The sequence below is a fragment of the Pristis pectinata genome, chromosome 2, assembly GCF_009764475.1.
Source record: "Pristis pectinata isolate sPriPec2 chromosome 2, sPriPec2.1.pri, whole genome shotgun sequence".
Taxonomy (NCBI): Eukaryota; Metazoa; Chordata; class Chondrichthyes; order Rhinopristiformes; family Pristidae; genus Pristis; species Pristis pectinata.
The window spans coordinates 136,076,143-136,093,878 of NC_067406.1; the positions used below are offsets into that span (position 1 = coordinate 136,076,143).

Here is a 17,736-nt window from a genome sequence, read left to right on the forward strand (position 1 = left end):
GACTTGATGGGCCGAATGGCCTAATTCTGCCCCTACACCTTACGGTTTTATGGGCACTGCATGGGGAAAGATGTCATCCTCTGCTCGACTGCATCAGGTGACTCAATCTAGGAAGTGTGCGGTCAAATTTCTGGGGCGACATGAAAGAAATTGGAAAAGTGATAGTCATCGCGTTTCACCAGAGGAAAATAAATCAATTTTTCATCAGCATTACACTGTAAAAAACAGCATGTGACTGAACGTCCAGGAAAATTTACTTTAATGTCATCACTTGTTTTGTAAGTATGACCAAGACACTGGGGATAACTGCCTTGCCCTGCTTCAAAATAGCACCAAGGAATCTCTAACATCTACACGAGGGGGCAATTCCCAACTTAACCTGTCATCCAAGAAATGCCAGCACTGAGAATCTCAGCCTAGACATTTACATTGGAGACACAAGAGACTGCAGATGCTGGAACCTGGAACAACGAACAAAATGCTGGAGAAACTCATCCGTCCAGATGAAGGGTCTCGACCCCAAAACGCTGACTGTCCATTTCCCTCCACAGATGCTTCCTGACCCACTGAGTTCCTCCAGCATTTTGTTTGTTGCTCTAGATGTTTGTACTCATGTTCTGAGAGGGGGGGTTTGAATATAGCACCAATTCCCACAGATTTCTGGACACTCCTGCAGTAAAGACTGCCTTAACGTGAGCTATCCAACAATCTTTTCCGATGTCCTTATTAATACAAAGATTTATACCAATTTAATTTTTTTTTGGCTTCATTTAAGATTTCCAACATTCACCGAAATTATAGTAGAGATTCACCCTCAGATGCTTGTTTAAAAGTGCAATACATCAATAATAGTGGTTCACTTCCAAAACATGATCCCTTTCAAGTCACCATGACTGACAGCAGCTATTTTCAAAACTGCAAATCTACTTAATCAATAGAATAAAAGCTTCCCAGGTACCTTGGTGAAATTTGAACATGCCTCTGGTCCAATAATCCACATTCCTGGATTACTTGCTTAGCTATCACGCATATCATATTTTAGAAAAATTCTTTAGCCAGAGGGTCGTGGATTTATGGAATTTGTTGCCACATACAGCTGTGGAGGCCCGATCATTGGGGGTGTTTAAGGAGGAGATTGATCGGTATCTAATTGGTCAGGGTATCAAGGGATATGGGGAAAAGGCTGGGAATTGGGGCTGGATGGGGCTATTCAGTTTAGCTCAAGGTGAAGTGGCGGAGCAGACTCGATGGGCCGAATGGCCTACTTCTGCTCCTTTGTCTTGTGATCTTGTAAACATGGAAGGAGGTAATTCAGCCCATTTAGTCCGTACTAACTCCCAGCAGAGCAATCCCATCAATCTTTTCTTTCAGCTGTGTACTTATTCCCCTTCTAGTGCCCATATCAACTCCCCCTTGATTCTTTTGCCACATACCTGTACTAAGGAATAACTTACAGTGGCCACTTGATGTAGCAGCACGTCCTCGGGATGTGGGAGGAAACCGGAGCACTCAGCGGAAACCAACGCAGTCATAGGGAGGACGTGCAATCTCCACAAAGACAGCACCCGAGGTCAGGATTGAAGCTGGGTCGCTGGAGGTGTGAGGCAACAGCACTAACTGCTGCACCACTGTGCCACCCATTATCTTCATTCTTGCCCCCTAATCTTAGATCTGCAACCTCTAGCTGTCCAGGCTCCCACCATTTCTAGCCCTGTTTAAATTCTTGCCAGCTTTCGAGGAATGAAGAGCCACGATATTATCCAGAGACTACCTTTGCTTCCTGTGGCAGGGCCTTGTCCAAATCTTAGGCTTGAGAGCAGAGGAGGACCTGTCGTTGGGTGACTGATGCACTGCCTGGACACACCAACCCAGTTCCGTAACCTGGCAGAACTCAGGGCAAGCTTCTTCATAGTTCAACACCGCAACGGCACTGCATGTCCAACCGAACACAGTGAAACCAAACCTTCTGCAGCTGGCTCGTCCACTGTATTTGTTCCACTAACAGCCCATTGAATTTGAGAGGCAAAGCAGTCTTGTTTACGTTTAAGCTGCATTCAACCTACTCTGCATTTTTATTGTTTGCGTCCGGTTTTCAGCGAAGGGGAGGAAAAGCAAAGGAATTAGCAAATCAGTGCGGTTGAAGGAACACAAGAAAGTCGTGGCATTCAATCAGAGTTTGCGAAGCATATCTCTTCCTTAAACAGGCAAGAACAATCGCGTGTTCGGGAGATAAAAGGGGGCTATTCTTCCTGTTGTGGCAGTATGCCCAATATAACTGCAGCTAGTTACTTCTTGTCTCTACAACAGCAGGGTTGTGGGGAGAAAATCAACAAGGGTGGGCAGCACAAGGCAGGCAATAACATTTCATGAGAAAATCAAAACACTGCAGATGCCGGAAACCTGAAACAAAAACAGAAAATGCTGGGTGCACTGCTGGTCAGGCAGCATCTGTGGAAGGAGACACGGGAGACTGCCGATGCTGGAAATCTGGAACAACACACAAAGGCACTGGATGAACTCAGCGGGTCAGGCAGCATCTGCGGGGGGAAGTGGACAGTTGACGCTTTGGGTCGAGACCCTTCATCTGGACTGGAAATAAGATAAGATTTCTTTATTAGTTACATATGCATCGAAACACACAGTGAAATGCATCTTTTGCGTAGAGAGTTCCGGGGGCAGCCCACAAGTGTCGCCACGCTTCTGGCACCAACATAGCATGCCCACAGCTTCCTAACCCGTATGTCTTTGGGATAATGAGGGGAGACGGCCAGTATAAAAAGGTCGGGGGGGGGGGGGTGAAGGGGTGGAGTATGAAGATACAGCAGAACAGCACCTCATATTCTGCCTGGGCAGTCTCCAACCTGACGGCATGAACATCTAATTCTCAAGCTTCCAATAACTGGTCCCCTTCAGTCCCTCTTCTCTTTCCTCCTGATCCAACTGGCCCCAATCACCCTACCTCTTTCCCCTCCCCCCACCCTCCCCATCTGCCCATCACCCACACACTCCACCCATTGGCTCCGCTCCCCACCTCCCTCCCTTTATTCCATGCTCCTCTCCTATCGGATTCCATCATCTTCAGCCCTTTGTCACTTCCACCTATCACCTCCCAGCTTCTGACAGCACTCCCGCCCTCCCTTATCCTCCCAACACCCTTCCCCTCACCTGGATCCACCTATCACCCGCCAGCTCTTGCTCCACCCTTTCCCCCCACCTTTTTATACTGGCCATCTCCCCTCTACCTTTCCAGTCCGGATGAAGGGTCTCGACCCGAAACGTCGACTGTCCATTTCCCTCCATAGATGTTTTCGTAAATCTGTCTCTAGTGGGTCTTGCAAACTGTGTGTGGGAATATCAGCTCTGAGTTACATTAATCCTGTATCTTCAGTTCCACTGACACCAAGAGTCAGGTGTAGAGCTGAGTAGGTGTAAACATCACCAGTAGCCTGTCCTGGTCCAACCACGTAGACGCCATGGCCAAGAAAGTCCACCAGCGCCTTTACTTCCTCATGAGGATAAGGAAATTCAGTACGTCCCTGTTGACATTGATTCACTCACCAATTTTTATAGATACATCATGGAAAGCATCCTATCCGGATGTATCACGGCTTGGTATAGCAACTGCTCTACCCAAGACAGTGAGAAATAGAGAGTTGTGGACACAGCTCAGCACATTACAAAAACCAGCCTCCCCTCCATGGACTCTGTCTACACTTCTCGCTGCCTGGGAAAATCAGCCAACATAATCAAAGACCCTTCCCACCCCAGACGTTCTCTCTTCTCCCCCCTCCCATCAGGCAGAAGATACAAAAGCTTCAAAGCACGTACCACCAGGCTCAAAGATAGCTTCTATCCCATTGTTATAAGACTATTGAACGGACCTCTTGTACGATAAGATGAACTCTTTGACCCCACAATCTACCTCGTCATGGCTTTGCACCTTATTGTCTGCCTGCTCTGCACTCTCTCTGTAACTGTAACACTTTATTCTGCATTTTGTTATTGTTTTCCTTGTCCACCCGGGACATTCTCTCTCCTCTACTCTTCCATCGGGTAGAAGATACAAGTGCCTGAGGGCACGTTCCACCAGACTTAAGGACAGCTTCTACCCCACTGTGATAGGACTATTGAACGGTTCCCTTATACAATGAGATGGACTATGACCTATGACCTCATGACCTCAAGATCTACCTTGTTGTGACCTTGCACCTTATTGCACTTCCTCTGTAGCTGTGACACTTTACTCTGTACTGTTATTTTTTTTACCTGTACTACCTCAATGCACTCTGTACTAACTTGATGTAACTGCACCGTGTAATGAAGTGACCTGTAAGATCGGTTTGTAAGACAAGTTTTTCACTGTACCTTGGTACAAGTGACAATAATAAACCACTACCGATACCAATACCAATAATCTGTATGGATGGCAGGTGAAACAAAGTTTTTCACTGTACCTCGGTACATGTGACAATGATAAACAAATTGCAACTACTTGCTGATATTTGCCAGTGGATCGAGCAATAGTGACCGGAGGTTAACTTCTTTCCCTCCTTTTCTTCATCATAGTTCTACTTCATATCTTCTCTACAGCTGCTGTCTGACCTGATTTAAAACCCCAGCACTTCGCACTGATTACTCATGTGATTGATTCCTACATTCTTCTCTTCTTTCGTAGGCTCCTGGGATCGAGGATGACTTGGTTTTCCTCTACTTCTGAGGAACAGAAGGTGGCTCTGCATGAACTATTTTAACATGACGTGGGCCCTGCAAGGACTGAACACAGCCAAAACTTGGTCCAAACAGAATTAGGTCCAAGACCAGATCCTGTTGCAGAATTAGCACGCACACCCTATGTGGTCTCATACCCTTCTTATTGCAAGCATACACAGTTTCACTATGAACTCACACACACAGGGACAGGCACACGATCTTGTCCAAACCTTTTTCCTCACACACCTCACTCCTCATCCCTTAACTCTTCTGGTGCCCCCCTCCCTTATTCACCCTACCTCTGTTCCTCTTCCTCCAAATGCCTCCCTCAGTCTCTTCCCTCCCTCAATCGCCCTCCCTCCGTGCTACATTATGAAAGTGACTACAATCCTTTGAAATACATCTCTTTCTGTTGGGAACTTTACAATGTTTCAAGATCATTAAAGACTGTAACTTAAACCCATATCCTTTTAGGATTTAGCCACAGATCTACTGATTGGCCAGACCTCCTCATTTGATTGACCAATAGCACAACATAGTTTAAAATCTTTCATATCTTTCTTGTATAGAAAGGTACCTAATTCACTGTAACTGGTGAGTTCTTCAAGTAAGGTTTCTGCAGAGTTGCAAAACACAGCTTTAAAGGTGCCATGACAGTCGATACAGTCTCAGGAGGAACTAGCAGAGAAAAAGCTGCCAGTGTAGGTCCGATACGGAAGGATAAACAACAAGTAAGAAGTTGGGAACGCAATGAATTTTATGATATTTTGGCATTGGCTACCGTGGAACTGCTTGATCTACAGTGAAATGCAGCCTCCATATGCAGTGCCATCTCTTGTACAGGCTGGGTAACTACATGAACAATCCATTTTGAAGATTTCGAGGCAGCAAGTCAGAATGGAGCAGTCTTTTGCAAAATAAAACAGCTACCACTTACACAGATGTACATTAATATTTACGTGGACTTTGGATATTCCAAGTGTTCTAAAGCCAGTGAAATACTTTTTGAAGCATCACCCCTGTTAAAGATGTAGGAAGCACAGCAGACAATTTACGCAGTGACCAGTTAATCTGTATTAACAATGCCAACTGAGGGATAAATATTGGCCTGGACAGCAAATTCATGTTTTGTTAACATGCCCACAGGCCTGTCATCGATGACTCAGCAGAGGGTTAAACACAAATAATCTTCCTGTGCTTAAGAATCCTGGTGCTGACACACAAACCTTTTTCTAGCAAGGGAAAGACAGAGAATAAACAGGAAGAAATTAAGAGCAAAAAAAAATCTCCTGCATGCTGGAAATTTGAAGCTGCTAACTCAGCACGCCAGGCAGCATCTGTTGAGGAAATATGAGTCTGTTGACGTTTCAGGCATCGATCGTCTCTCAGAACAGAAAAATCTTCCCCGTGGAAATGTTTAAGAAAGAACAGGATGGAGCATCAAGGGAAGGTGAAGGGACACAGTCAAATTCAAGAAAAAAATTGAAAAAGGTGCACAGTATTATGAGGGACATGGACAGGGTAGATAGTTAGTAGCTTTTCCCAATAGCAGATGTGTCTAAAACAAGAGGGCAGAGTTTGGGTTAAAGAGTCAGAGGTTTAGAAGGGATCTGAAGAAGAACTTTTTCACACAGGAGGTGGTTGGAATCTGGAATGTATTGCCTAAGATGGGGTGAGAGGAGGGGGGTGTGGTGGAAGCAGAGCTTCTCATAATATTTAAGAAGTTTCTCGACAAGCACTTGAATCACCAAGGCATTGAAGGTTATGGACCAAGTGCTGGTAAATGATTTTAGTATTGATGGGTATGGTGGTTGGCATGTACACTGTGGGCTGAAGGGCCTATTTCTGTGCTGTCTGACTCTATGAATTGCGAAGTGGTATAGTGGACATCAGGAAATGGGGTAAATGTGGGCTACATTCTCCTGCTTTGGTTTGAAAATAAGCAAGGGGCTAGCTGATATGTAGGGTACAATTCTGTTCCAAGAAAGTGGGTAATAAATTCAGGCAGTTCAGGAAATTATTGAGAAAGTTAAGCACGAATGCTTACAAGATACAAGGGGGTGTTGGAATGGGCTGTTACTCCAAGTATCAATGCAACCTTATGAAGTTTGCTGAGGGATCAACAAAGGTAAAGATTTAGAGTAATTAGTGGAAAGATTTAGGGTAGGGAATGAGGGAAAACATGTGGAGGGCTTTGAGGGTCTGGAATTGCCTGAAAGGGTGGTAGAGGAAATTCCCAAAATAGATTGAAGAGGCAGCTGGATGGGCACTTGATGTGCTATAACCAAAGGCGGGAAGTGAGACTGTTTCTGCAGTCAGCATGGGCAAGATGGGCCAAATAGCTTTCTATAAAGCTGTAAATCTGTGAAACTGTGTTTGTTCTTTGTTCAGTAATCCCACTGTAAGAATCTGGAGCAGTGCCAGCCCACCAAACTGAATGAAAGATTGCAGAGTGATATCTTGTGTGGTGATGGGTTGCACTCAACACTACCATAACCAAACAATCCTTCCAAAATCACGTGAGGAATGGAAGAATGAATCAGCTGATGAAAATCTTCTCATCTCCTGTAACTGAAGCCACTCAATTTCTGCACTGAGGAAAAATATCTTACTTTGCAGTTTAAAGATATCAAATACCCTGATTTACTAATTGGCAGGTTTGAACTTCACCTGAGTCCATGAAGCACAAAGGTTTGGACTCTTGTGAAGTTTGTTTCATTGCACTCACGTGACTAACAGCAATATATATAGGGCAGGAGGTACAGGGGCCTGAAGTCCCACACCACCAGGTTCAAGAACAGCTACTTCCCTTCAACCATTCAGTTCATGAACCAACTGGCAAATCCCTAAACACTACTGATCACTTTGCACTAAAATGGATTTTTTTTTGTTCTAATTGTGTTCTTTCTTGTAACGATTGTGTATAATTTATGTTCAATTTATGTTTTTCTTGTGAATACTGCTTATATGATGCTCTGTGCCTGTGATGCTGCTGCAAGTAGTTTTTCACTGCATCAGTGCATAAATGTACTTGTGCATGTGACAATAAGCTCGACTTTGACTTTATCTTCTGAAGCTGACCTCAGAGAACAACATCAGCAGGCAAAAATGTTAACAGGTCACATAAAACGTATCAGTCCTTCAGGTAAGCCATCAACCCAAGGTGCCATCTGCTCTCTCAGGGTCGATGTGAAGTTCCCAAGCACCAGTTTAAAGAGTTCTTCCACTATCCTAGTCAATAATTATCCACCGACCAATATCCGAAAGCAGTTTGTCTAGTTATTAATACACTGTTCTTTGTGGAAACTTGTTTTGTATAAATTGGTCACAGTAATTGCTACACTTCAACAGTAGCTCTTTATGCTTTGAGATACCTTGAGGGTCATGAAAGACAAAACATGAACAACAAATCTTCCTATTACAACATTCACTCACACTGATCAACATAGACTTTTATATTCCCTTTAATGCGCGCGCGCACACACACACACACACACACACACACACACACACACACACACACACACACACACACACACACCACACACACACACACACGTGAGAAGACACACACATACACACACACCTCCCAACAAACAAAACGTGCACACACAACAAAATAAGACAGTGCAGAAATTGAGTCTCTAACTCAATAGAGCAGCCCAAGGCACTTAACGAAAGTACAATAATCCTGCGACTTTGGCGGTACCTGACCAGAAGATTTTCTGGCTGTTATTTTTACATGTTAGACAGGAGTTAATAAATTTTCCAGTGAACCCCGCGAGTTTACAGGGAGCAAGAAACAGAACCCAGTGAGCTTCAGCTGTCGACAAGCTGAAACACATAAGCACTCTAGACCACAACACCAGCCGCACACACAACTGGCACTCCAGACCTTGGCTCCTGGCTGCTAACCCACCCATGTTCCTGACCCCAGCCACACATCAGGCCCCCGCTGCCAGTAATTCATGGATGACTTTGTGAGTACGTGAATCTTCAGACAATATGTCTGTAAATAACAAGGACTTGGTGTACGATGGAGTGAGCCAGATTCTGAATCATTGCAACTTCCAAACAATGGGATACCGGATTATCAGAGTTTTACTGTATTACTAAAGAAAAACAGGTACCAAGTCACAGAAAGAGTAACTGGGGCAGATAACGAAAGGCATCATCAGAGAGGCAGGAGAAACCTAAGGGTGGGACAGATAGAGACAGGGAGGTTTAGGGAGGGAACTCTGTAGCTTATGACCTTGGAAGATGAAGGCATGGCCACCAAGGGCACAGCAATTAAAAACTGGGGTATGCAAGAGGCCAGAATTGGATATGTTATATGCTATTTTCCCCTGTAACACTTGCATCCTCTGCTGCTACCTCATCACTGACACTGAAAGCCTTGTGCTTGACTTGTTACCTGCTGACTTAAAAATTTGCAATTGCAGCTGTATGGTTAGGCTGCACTTGGATATTGCGTGCAGTTCTGGTCGCCCCATTACAGGAAGGATGTGGAGGCTTTGGAGAGGGTGCAGAAGAAGTTTACCAGGATGCTGCCTGGATTAGAGCGTGTTAACTATGAGGAGAGGTTGGACAAACTTGGGTTGTTTTCTCTGTAGTGTCAGAAGCTGAGGGGAGATCTGAAAGAACTATATAAAATGATGAGAGACAAAGATAGGGTAGACAGTCAGAATCTTTTTTTCCCAGGGTAGAAGTTTCAAGTACGAGAGGACAATCATTTAAGGTGAGAGGGGGAAAGTTTAAAGGAGATATGTAGGGCAAGTTTTGTTAGGTAGGTGCCTGGAATGGGCTGCCAGGGGTGGAGGTGGAAGCAGATATTTGGCATTATGCTCAACATAGACATCGTAGGCCAAAGGACCTGTTCCTGCGCTGTACTGTTCTATGTTCTATGCTCCTGTTGGTCCATATTCTACCTGATTTAAATTTGTGTTAATTCGAAACTCTGCTGGCTTTATCTTCGATCATAGATCATAGAACAGTACAGCACAATACAGGCCCTTCAGCCCACGATGTTGTGCTGACCTTTAAACCTCGCCTAAGACTAGCTAACCCCTTCCTCCCACACATCCCTCTATTTTAAATTCGTCCATATGCTTATCTAGCAATCTCTTGAATTTGACCAATGTACCTGCCTCCACCAACACCCCAGGCAGCGCATTCCATGCCTCAACCACTCTCTGGGTAAAAAACCTTTCTCTGATATCTCCGAAACCTTCCCCTGATATCTTAACTCACTTCAATCAGAGTCAACCATTGTGCCTGAAGTTGGTGACCTCGAATGGTTCCCACTCTGAAAACATCTCAACATGCACCAATCCATAAAAACATTTGCCCAGACACACATTCTCATGCTTTCATACCCGTAGAATCTTCCTTATTTTTTTAAAAAAATTGTCTTTCATTTTATCACACTATTTTGGCACAGAGTAAAATACTATAATGCTTTTCACATCCCTTTCATGACATTCCAAAATGCTTTACAGCCATGCTTGATGTGTATTCAATGCTATAATGTAGGAAACACTGCAGTGAATGAGTGCACAGCAAGCTCCCATAAACATAAAAGTGATGGAACAGAAATAGCTGCTTACTGGTGCGCAGAGTTACTCTGATTTGAACATTGCACCCTACAAGCCAAGCTACAGCTAAACCTCGGTCTTCCAGCTGCCCATCAACTCCTTTGTGCCTTCTTACCTGTGGCCAGTTTCTACTGGTAAACAGTGAGCCTTTCCCCCTCCATCCCTATCGCTGTAAACCGCTACAGCTGATGGGAGAAAGTGATCTCTTCAGCAGGTTTCAGGATCGCCAAATGGTAGCGATTTTCCTTTTTAATATCACCAGACTCTGCAGCCCATACACACCCTGAATTCCAAAGCAGAATAGGACTATAGATCCAAAGTATAATTAGTGCAAAGATAAGGCACACGGAGTTACTTGCCTCTTATAAACAGTGACCATGATTTGCTTGTTGTTTAGTTTTATGGCATACACTGTGTACACAAAACAGATAACTTCACATTATCCTGACCTTGACAGAATAAAAGGCAAAACACTTTACCTGAGTTTTCAGAATCGGCATTCCTGCAGTCTTAATTTAACTCCTCGTGTACCAGAGTAGTGGCAGCATGGATCAAGAGAAAACCAGGGCAAGCTCAAGTAAGCCTGGTTGAAGGCTGTTTTATCTCTCTTCTCACCCTGCATTGGATGAGGTGCCCTCCTCCAAATGCTCCCCTTTTGTGGTGTAAGTTATCTTCAGTCTCCCACAGCTTAGCATGAGTCTTGGAGGAACTTCCCTGGATCCCTGAGAACCTTCTCTCCTCCATCTTGTTCTGAGAATGATACTGCCTTTGACAACATCAAGTGTACTCCTGCCTCTGTTGAGGTGTGATTTAAAGCGTGTCTCGCTGACTAGCAACCTGACTCAAGTAGGTTCCTTTAATTTAAACCCAAAACTGTTTCCGTTTGGGCTTCCCACCCTGGGACTTAAACACAGTACCCAGCCCACTCAAGCTGCCGCCAAGATGAGGACACTCAGCTGAATCACCTCCCAACTAATCATCTCCTCAGAAAGCTAAGGAAATTCGGCATGTCCTTGTTGACTCTCACCAAATTTTATAGAAAGCGTCCCATCCAAATGCATCATGGATGGGAAATGCTCTGCCCAAGACTGCAAGAAATTGCAGAGAGTTGTGGAGACAGCCCAATCCATCACAGAAACCAGCCTCCCCTCCATGGACTCTGCCTATACTTCCCACTGCCTTGGGAAAGCAGCCAGCATAATCAAGGACCCCTCCCACCCTGGTCATTCTGTCTTCTCCCTCCTTCTATCCGGCAGAAGATACAAAAGCTTGAAAACACGTACCACCAGGCTCAAGGACTTCTATCCCACTATTATAAGACTCTTGAATGGACTTCTTGTATGATAAAGATGAACTCTTGGCCTCACTATCTACCTCGTTGTGGCCCTTGCACCTTATTGTCTACCTGCAGTGCACTTTCTCTGTAGCTATAACTTTGCTTGACTTTTCAACTTCCTTAATATTGATTGGCATCTCATGAGTGTAAAGGGGACAGATGGGGCAGAGTTTGTCGGGTGTATCCAGGAAGGTTTTCTGACACAGTATGTGGACAGGCCGACTAGAGGAGAGGCCGTTCTGGACCTGGTACTAGGCAAAGAGCCTGATCAGGTTTCAGATCTTTTGGTGGAAGAGCATTTTGGAGACAGTGACCATAACTCCTTGACCTTTACCATAGCCTTGGTTAGGAATAGGAGCATACGATATGGGAAAGTATTCAATTGGAGGAGGGGGAATTATGCTGCTATTAAGCAGGAACTTGGGAGCATAAATTGGGAACAGATGTTCTTGGGGAAGTGTACAAGGGGAATGTGGAGGTTGTTTAGGGAGTACTTGCACGGGGCTCTGAATAGGTTTGTCCCATTGAGGCAGGGTAAGGATGGTAGAGTGAAGGAACCATGGTTGACAAGAGACGTAGAAGATCTTGTCAAGAGGAAGAACGAAGCTTACCTGTGGTTTAGAAAGCAAAGATCAGACAGGGCTCTGGAAAGTTATAAGGTAGCCAGAAGGGAACTTAAGAATGGACTTAGGAGAGCTAGAAGGGGGCATAAGAAGGCCTTGGCGAGTAGGATTAAAGAAAACCCCAAGGCGTTCTACACATATGTGAAGAATAGGAGGATGACTGGAGTGAGGGTAGGACCGATCAGGGATAAAAGAGGAAACATGTGCCTGGAGTCGGAAGAGGTAGGGGAGGTTCTTATTGAATACTTTGTTTCAGTATTCACCAGAGAGAGAGAGCTTGACATTTGTGAGGATGGCGTACAACAGGCTGATATGCTAGAGCATGTTGACATGAGGAAAGAGGTTATACTGGAACCTTTGAAAAACATTAGGACAGATAAGTCACCGGTGCCGGATGGGATATATCCAAGGTTATTATGGGAAGCAAGGGAAGAGATTGCTGCATTTTTGGTGATGATCTTTGCGTCCTCTCTGGCCACAGGAGTAGTGTCAGATGATTGGAGGGTGGCAAATGTTGTTCTTTTGTTCAAGAAAGGGAGTGGGGATAACCCTGGGAATTGCAGACCAGTGAGTCTTACTTCAGTGGTGGACGAAAGACTGGAGGATTCTTAGAGACAGGATTTATGGGCATTTGGAGAAGCATGGGCTGATTAGGGGCAGTCAGCATGAGTTTGTGAGGGGCAGGTCATGCCTCACGAGCCTGACTGAATTCTTTGAGGATCTGACAAAGCACATTGATGAAGGCAGAGTAGTGGATGTGGTGTACATGGGTTTTAGTAAGGTGTTTGATAAGGTTCCTCATGGAAGGCTTATTCAGAAAGTCAGGAGGCATGGAATCCAGGGAAACTTGGCTGTGTGGATTCAGAATTGGCTCGCCATAGAAGGCAGAGGGTGGTGGTAGATGGACCATATTCTGCCTGGAGGTCGGTGACCAGTGGTGTTCCGCAGGGATCTGTTCTGGGACCCCTGCTCTTTGTCAGAGCACACTTGGAGTATTGTGTTCAGTTCTGGTTGCCTCATTATAGGAAGGACGTGGAAGCTTTAGAGAGAGTGCAGAGGAGATTTACCAGGATGCTGCCTGGATTGGAGAGCATGTCTTATGAGGATAGGTTGTGAGCTAGGGCTTTTCTCTTTGGAGAGAAGGAGGATGAGAGGTGACTTGATAGAGGTGTACAAGATGACAAGAGGCATAGATCGAGTGGACAGTCAGAGACTTTTTCCCAGGGCGAAAATGGCTAACAAGAGTGGGCATAATTTTAAGGCGGTTGGAGGAAGGTATAAGGGGGATGTCAGAGGTAAGTTTTTTACACAGAGAGTGGTGGGTGCGTGGAACGCACTGCCGGCAGAGGTTTTGGGGGCAGATACATTAGGGACATTTAAGAGACTCTTAGATAGCCACATGAATGATAGCGAAATGGGGGGCTATGTGGGAGGGAAGGGTTCGATAGATCTTAGAGCAGGATAAATTGTCGACATAACATCATGGGCTTAAGGGCCTGTACTGTGCTGTAATGTTCTATGTTCTATAACACTATATTATACATTCTATTATTGCTTTTCCCTTTGTACTACCTCCATGTACTTATGAATTGAAATGATCTCTATGGACGCCATTCAAAACTAAGTTTTTTACTGTACTTTGGTACATGTGACAATAATAAACCAATTAGTAATTACCCTGATCACGTGACTCTCAGGCCCCAAACACTTGAACCCCCCCCAACTCTGATCTCATGATGTGAGTTCTTGATCACATGACCCAGATCACATGACCCCGTAATCTCATGAGCCCCCAGACTCTGATCTTACAAGCACCAGAGCCCAATCTCACAACACTTAGAGCACGATCACATGAACCCCAGTCTCTCAGCACCCAGTACAGTAGTGGAAAGATTTGCCAAGTATTTTTACTCCATTCCCTTGCACTAACAGAACGCATGCTCCTTGGTTCCTCGTCACAGCTTCACCAGATCCAGACCTAGACTAGCCAAGATCAATCACTGCGCATATAATCAACACTTATCATGGAAAAATCTTGCCCAGAGCGACCCGTTTCCTCCTACTGTTCCTCGTACCATCATGGTTTGAATCTGAGGGAAGTTTGATAACCGGAAACAGCTATACACCACTGAAAGCTCATTGTTCAACAAATGCACGGATAGTCACTGCTAATGCAGGTGACAGAAACATTGTCCCCTGGGCTCATATTTAACATACAAAGCAAGCATGCAGAACTAAGGCAGAAAGGTGGTCAGCTTCAATGTAATTGACCGGGGGAGGATTCCAATTATTCCATCACTTTAGGGGACTGAACGGCTGACTTGAGACTTTGAAATGCTTGGAGGTGTGGGTGCCTGTTGAACTGGGACTGGTGTTTGTCCATTCTGAACGATGACCCCAAACACGTGAATGATCCTCGTTGCTTGCCACCTATCACCTGCCAGCTCTTGCTCCACCCCTTCCCCTCACCTCTTTATACTGGCTATCCCCCCTCCATCTTTCAGTCCCGATGAGGGGTCTCGATCCAAAACATCGACTGTCCATTTCCCTGCACAGATGCTGCCTGACCCGCTGAGCTCCTCCAGCACTTTGTGTGTTGCTCCAGGTTCCATCATCTGCAGTCTCCAGAAAGCTGCCTTGGTAACTCAGGATTCCTTCAGACCAACTGAAGTCCCATCAAGGGCAAATGAATAACTGAATATCATAAGAAATAGGAGGAGGAGTTGGCCACCTGGCCTTTTGAGCCTTCTGCACCATTCATCAACATCTACCTCAAGATCATTTTCCTGCACTATCCCCATATCCCTTGATTCCTGTAACATCGAGAAATATCAACCTCTGTTTTGAACTCAGTCAATGTTCGAGTCTCCACAGCCCTCTGGAACAGAGAATTGCAAAGATTTGCCACCCATGGGATGAAAAAATGTCTCCTCATCTCAGCCTATCCTTTATTCTAAGACCGTGACAACTGATTCCAGATTACTCATCCACATGTATTCACCCTGTTGAAACCTGTAAAAATTCTGTAAACTTCAATGAGATCATAAAACACTGAACGTAGAATACAGCACAGGGATAGGCCCTTTGGCCCCACGATGTTGTGCTGAACTAATTAAACTCGTAATTAAACACCTAACTAAACTAATCCCTTCTGTTTACACAATGTCCATATCCCTCCATTCTCTGCACATTCATGTACCTCTCTAAGAAACTCGTAAACGCCTCTATCGTATCTGCCTCCACCACCACCCCGGCAGCACATTCCAGGCACCCAGCACTCCCTGCGTAAAAAATTTGCCATGCACATCTCCTTTGAACTTTCCCGAGTCACCTTAAATACAAGCCATCTAGTATTGGACATTTGGAATCTGGGAAAAAGATACCGGCTGTCTCCTCTACCTATGCCTCTCATAATTTTCTAAACACCTCAGCCTTTGCTGCTCCAGTCAAAACAACCCAAGTTTGTCCAACCTCGCCTTATAGCACATACCCTCTATTCCAGGCAGCATCCTGGTAAACCTCTTCTGCACCATCTCCAAAGCCTCCACATCCTTCCTATAATGGGGTGACCAGAATTGAATGTAATATTCCAGATGTGGCCTAACCAGAGTTTTATAATCATGCCTCAAGTGATTTAAGATCACTTCTCAATTTTCTAAACTCAAGAGAATACAAGCTGAGCCATCCCTGGAACCGGTTGATGAACCTTTGATGCATTCCCTCAATGGCAAATTTCTCCTTTTTCATGGGACCAAGGCTGTACACATACTCCAGCTGTATTCTCACCCGGATCCTCCACTGTGGCTCCGTATCCCTCAATATCTTTACCCCGTACAAATGATCACTCCCAGTCAGAAAGCTGCAATGGACCTGGTATCCATTTGCTGAGAAATTCATTTGCATAATGCCATTTTTTTCCCTATGTGTTATGTGAATGAAAATCGATTCTAGGAATTCAACTGGTCACTTCCTTAGATTTCTGAGCCCTATCCATAATGGACAGAGAATGGGGAGGGACATCAATAGCCATTGGTCAGGTGGCCTTTTCCGTGGGTCACACGAGTGCTCCTGGTGTAACTTCCACATCAGTGGATAGGGCACTGCAGGACTAATATGGACTTTCTAGCAGAGTGCTGGAGTAATATTGCTATCAGGTTACTTCCTGGTATCCCTCGGGCTTCCCTCCAAAAGCACTGGCTCAACATCCGGCCCTTCCGGTGCCACCAACCCCCAGCTCAGCAAACTGAACCACGAGGCACAGGACCAAACTCTGCCCCACCTTCACAACAGACACAAGCTGTCTATCTCCCAGCACTGCAACCTGTGATCACCAAGGACCCAAACCTCCTCATCTCCCCCGGTGATCCACCAAAGGGTCCAGAGTGAATCCCCCACCGCCCCCCCACATAACCTCTTGCCTTCATTTACGACATCCTCAGCCTTCAGCTATCACCTCACTGGGCTCTGGACTCTAATCCCAACCCAACCACCACTGGACTAGGATCTGATCCCACCTCAACCATCACTGGACTGGGATCTGATCCCACCCCAACCACCAATGGACTGGGATCTGATCCCACCCCAACCACCACTGGACTAGGATCTGATGTCGTCAATCCCGAAAATGTACAATACCTATTCAGTTGCATCTGAGGTTCAGGAACTGAGACACAAGCCACTTGTGGACTGCTGTTGACCAAATGAGAGTAAGGACTAAAGGCCAAGACCAGAAATAAATATTTTAATCTACATCAAGGGGAAGAAGTCTGATCACTGGGCCATGAGGGGATCACCAGTATCAGGCAATATAAACCTGGGGTGAGTGGGGGCAAGATAGATAGAACGAAGAACCAAGATCCTCTACCTCAGAAATTACATATGCTTAAGAAAACATAACGAGTTGAAAACCTAGGTCTCTGCTGATCACTCCTGGACTGTAGCCAATTAAGTAGACGCCAGGCATTTCCCCAAGGGGATGAAGGAGCTTCATCGACAGGCCACTCACGTAATGATTTACTGCAAAGGGAATGGTCAATGCTTGTGAACGCCTCAATCAGCTACCACTGGCTCGGGGCTGGATCTGCCTACTGGCACTGGATTGGAAACACATCTGGCTTGGGGGACACATCTCACTGGTCTAAACACATCTGGCAGGAAAACATCATATATTATCTTGGGAGCACGTTCCCGCTGCCTCAGGAAAGCAGCCAACATAATCAAGGATCCCTCCCATTCCAGTCATTCTCTCTTCTCCCCTCGCCTGTATGTGAGAGCACATACCACCAGGCTCAAGGACAGTTCTATCCCGCTGTTATCAGACTCTTTAACGGACCTGTCATATGCTAAAAGATGAACTCTTGATCTCCCAAGAGTCACGGCCCTTGCCCTTTATTTGTCTAGCTCCACTGCACTTTCGCTGTATCTGTAACACTATATTCTGCATTCTGTTTTACCTTTTTACTACCTCAATGTA

At 45.3% G+C, this 17,736-nt stretch overlaps 1 protein-coding gene across 9 annotated transcripts in view; it reads right to left on the bottom strand.

Annotated features, from left to right (window-relative positions):
* fam13a (family with sequence similarity 13 member A) overlaps positions 1-17,736 on the bottom strand; it is a 252,848-nt gene that overhangs the window by 125,111 nt on the left and 110,001 nt on the right. The window lies entirely within an intron of this gene.